Source organism: Dromiciops gliroides, chromosome 3, assembly GCF_019393635.1.
Source record: "Dromiciops gliroides isolate mDroGli1 chromosome 3, mDroGli1.pri, whole genome shotgun sequence".
NCBI lineage: Eukaryota > Metazoa > Chordata > Mammalia > Microbiotheria > Microbiotheriidae > Dromiciops > Dromiciops gliroides.
In genome coordinates this window covers 664605568-664610426 of record NC_057863.1, presented here as the reverse complement: position 1 = coordinate 664610426, position 4859 = coordinate 664605568, and the positions used below count along the sequence as shown (strand labels likewise).

Here is a 4859-nt window from a genome sequence, read left to right as displayed (position 1 = left end):
TCATTTGCCCACATGCATGAACACAAAGGAACACACATTTTTAATGTACATGTTTCCCTTTCTTGCTAAAAATAGAGGACTTACAGCAGATAAAGATCCTTGGTTCAATGACATTATAAATTCGACTCAGGTTCTACCATGCAGCCTTAACTGTTTATTAAAATGGGTCCTCTTTTGTTCCCTTTGGATTTCAGAAGCCTCATGAAGAGATCGCGTGTGTCTCCGATAGGGACACAAGGCTAGCCTGAGGTAAACTTTCATCCTAATGAACTTTTGCTGTCGATTTCAATAGGGCCGTTTTCCCATCCTATCCCCTCTATGGTCAGTCTCTTTGTAAGCTGGGTTGTGGGCTAGAAAAATAGACAGGCAAGCTTCTGTGGTGGTGGGTTGGTTTATGTGTCATAATTACCATGGAGTGATTGTGAGATGTGAGGTTGATAAGCAGTCTTACAAAAGCTGACTGTTCAATGCAGGCCTTAGAGCAAATGATTTCTAAGAGCCTTTCCATGTCTGACATTCTATGGTTTGTAGATTGTATGATATTCGATTCTTTTCAGTAGCATCTCCCTTTCTTATCCTGACACCTTAGCATGAAGTCAGGAAAAGGAAAAGGGAGGTAAAAAGACTGAATGAAAGGGTATTGAAATGGGAAGCTTGAGCCAAAAGATCTTTAAGGTTTCTTTGACCTCTGGTATTCTAGAATCTCCTGATTGTATGTCATTCCAGCATTTTAAGTCTATTCTTCCCTTCCTTTATTGGGAGGATAAAATTTTATTTCCTTGTCGAGTCCAAAGTACCAGAATACACCTTTTCAAATGTAAGCTTCACAAATGAAACGGTAAAACAGAATTGAATCCATAGAAGGTGCAGAATTGACAAATGAACCAATGAATAAATATGAACGAATTAATTAGAACCATTTGATGTGCTTAAGTTGTTCTTGTAAGGGCCACGTGTCAATCCACCTCTAACATTATGAGCTTCTAACATTTTATAACCTGTGAACAACTAAGCACAGTCTCCCTTTCTTGACTTTGCAGTTTCCAGAAACTTCAAGCTATAGACATTTGACTGTCTCAGAATGGGGCACTGGAGAATATGCGTATTTTGTTCTCTGAGATGGGCATGGAGTTTTATTCCAAACATATGCGTCTCCATGGCCAGTGGCTGCTTAAGTAGACCAAAAGTTCACTGATGGTCACCCTCCATAGGGGCTTTCTAGTTCATACAACCAAACTGCAAGGGCTTCCAAGAACTTATGTTATAAAAAGTGGTGAATGGAAAATAAAAAGATATAACCACACTATAACAATATATGATTCATTCTCCTAGACCCCCAACGTCCCCCCTCCAAAATCAATAGGACTTTGCCAACAGGTTAATCATGGGATAATCTCAAAATTCCATTCATTCTGAAGTAATCAAAATGTGTGTGGGGTTTTTTTCTTGTGATCTTTAAAGTGGGATATCAAGGTTTAATCAATTTTTTTACCTCCCTGATGGAAAGTGTTTTTTTTTTCATAATGCTATCTTTTTCTTTTACTTCATCATGAAGAATCAGAAGAAAAAAGCAACTCAGGATTACTGTTGACATAAATCAGTAATTTTCAGAGCATGAATATAAATATTCTGGCTGAATCCTTCCTGAGCTTTCCTTTCTTAGACTAGTTAACCTTTAGAGTCCCGAGCAATGCACACTCAGACATACATTGATCAGAACAATTGAAGCCAGATGGTACCATTTCAAATTAAAGAATGTTAATGCTTTAGATTTTTTCAACAGCAATTACCACTGGGTTCTCTCGATTAGAAAACAAAGTTCATGAAAGAGAAATTTTATTTCCAGTCTTAAATGTTTTACATAAAGATCCCTCACCCTCATTCTGGAATGTTGAGACCTCTTGCTTTGGTTCTTTTCAGAATTGCAGAAGTAAAAAAACTTAATATATTTTCAGTTTGGAGATGTAGAAATTATTAGTCCTCTATCTTCCCTGGCTACTGACAAAATGGAGGGTGGTGCAATGGGTGGGTGGGAAGTGATCAAGAGAGGAGGTTTTATCCCTGTAAAGTCCAGCTGGGCAGCCACTCTGAATATTCCCTGATCTTTCTGTAAAATCAGTGCCTTCTGGAGTGGGTGTCTACAAAACTGACAGTCCTGGCTAGAAGGACAAAGTGGCCCTGCGTCCTCCTCCTGTCATTTCCAAAGCTGCCCACATTTTAATTCACAACTTGGGTTTTTCTCAGAGTTTAGAGGCCCAGAAAAGATATGACTCCTCCTTGCTCCTGAAACTGCCCCTCAGGAGGGAATTGCTTATCAGGGAAATGTTGTTTAGGGCCCTGTCTTTTACTCTATGCCCAGTTTTACAGAAAGGAAGCAAGTTGCTTGCCATATGAGGTTTCATGACTAAGCCTGATGATTTTGCTCCCTTTTGTTTAGGCAGATGAACTCTTTTTATTTTTTTTATTATTTATTTATTTATTTGTTTGCCAGAGGGGGTTAAGTAACTTGAGCAGGGTCACACATTTAGTAAGTGTCAAGTGTCTGAGGCCAGATTCGAACTCAAGTCCTCCTGAACCCAGGGCCTGTGCTTTATCCACTGAGCCACCTAGGTGCCCCCTAGAATGGACTCTTTCAACCTATTATTACTTAATACACAGTCAAGTCAGGTTCATCCTTTTTCTTTTCCCTCCATCTCCCATTTTAATGGCAATTAACATTGAAGTCAATTAGTTCTTTTTGAAATGCTGACTTGCTTTTTGCTAATGGTCTATTGTAGAAATGATTTCATTAGAACAGAAGTAATTTCATCATCTTATTCATATTGCTCAAAATACGTAATTCTTCCCCTGCCTTATAGATAGTATAAATGGTGAAGTCTGTCTACATGTATATATATATATGTATATATATATGTGTGTATATATATATATATATATATATATATATATATATATATATATAATCCGTTCTGGAGATAATTAATCTTTGCTGTTTGCACATTATCTTTCTCAGTGACATTTCCAGGATAGGCTCCTCTCTAGAACATTTATCCTGATGAAAATTGGGTTTTCATCCCCAGAAAATGCTAAATAAGTTTCATTTGTATATTCAATATTTGAAAGATTAGAGACTATAGCTGAATCATCAAGTTGAAAATAACTCTTTCCATTTTCTTTCTAATGAGATCTGGAAGTCACTGAGAATAGAAGTTGCTGTCCTGGCTATAGCCACAGCCATCTCCACCAACCACAGCTAGAGCTGCCAACCTGATCACCAGCCTGCCAGCCTGCAGAAAGATCGTCCCACACCTTCGACATTGACAGTTTGTTTCTGCACCCTTCAAGGCACAGGACAGCTTCCTACATGGCCACCTCAGCCAGCTCTCTCTTGAACCAAAATATCAAGCCGATGTACCTGAACCATGTACATTTGGATTGATTGTACTGGTGAGGGAGTGCACTGTAGAACTCTCACCCTAGACAGTGAACCAAAGAGCATTGATGAACTACCTGAATGGGATTTTGATGGCTCCAGCACTTTTCAGTCTGAAGGCTCTAACAGTGATATGGACCTTATTCCTGCTGCTCTGTTCTGAGACCCCTTCAGAGGGGACCCCAACAGACTGCTTCTTTGTGAAGTTTTCATGTATAACTGCAATCCAGCAGAGACGACCACTTTGAGGCATACCTTTAAGAGGATAACGGATATGGTGACCAACCAGAAACACTGGTTTGGAATGGAGCAAGAGTATACTCTCCTGGGAACAGATGGACACCCTTTTGGTTGTCCTTCCAGTGGTTTCCTGGGCCCCAGGGTCCCTCTTACTGTGGCGTGGGAGCTGGTCACGCCTATGGAAGAGATAGAGCAGAAGCTCCTTACAGTACTTGCCTATAGGCTGGAGTCAAAAGTGGGGGGACAGATGCTGACTTAACGCCCGCTCAGTGGGAGTTCCAGATAGGACCGTGTGAAGGGATAGAAATGGGGGATCACCTCTGGATTGTCGCTTCATCCTCCACCAAGTGTGTGAAGGTTCTGGAATGAGTGGGACGTTCGATCCCAAGCCAATCCCTGGAAACTCGAATGGAACTGGCTGCCCTCCTGACTTCAGCAGCAAGGCCAGGCCAGAAGAGGATGGTCTAAAGATTGTTGAAGAAGCCATCGAGAGACTAAGTAAGCAACACAAGTATCACATCAGAGCCTAAGACCCCAAAGGGGGTCGGGATGATGCCCATCGCCTGACAGGTTTCCTTGAGACATCCAACATCAACGAATTCTCTGCTAGAGTAGCCAACCATGGCACCAGCACCTGAATGACCACTATGGTTGGGCAGGACAAGAAGGGCTACTTTGAAGATTCCTGCCCCTCTGCCAACTGTGACCCTTACTCAGTGACAGAGGCCCTAATCCATACCTGTCTCCTCAATGAGACAGGAGAACAATCCTTTCAGTATAAAACCTAAGTGGACAAGACCTACAGATACCTTCTGTATCCCACACCCCATAACCCTTTACTCATGCCCTCTTCTACCTCACCTCTCCCCTCCAAGCAAACAAACAAAAAATTCCCATTTGTCCTTTATTTTTCTGTGATAATAATGACATAGCTGTGGTATTCTTGGGGATTATATGTTGTTGCTGTATCCGGAGTCAAGAAACCAATTCACCATTTTGGTCATCATCATTATCTTCGACCATGAAATCCATGTGAGGCTTTGATTATTGGAACATACTCTTTCAGTCCTTGTGGGACCAGGAATCGATATCTTCCTGAGTCTGACCATGAGCACGTGGTAGAGTGTCCTGGGAAAGTCTGGGAGAAGGACTTTGGCAAGGGCCCAGGTACTATTGTGCTGATTTA

At 41.2% G+C, this 4859-nt stretch overlaps 1 pseudogene; it reads left to right on the top strand.

Moving 5' to 3' along the window:
- The first annotated feature begins 3364 nt into the window (after positions 1-3364).
- Positions 3365-4203, top strand: LOC122751871 (annotated as a pseudogene).
- The last annotated feature ends 656 nt before the right edge of the window (positions 4204-4859 follow it).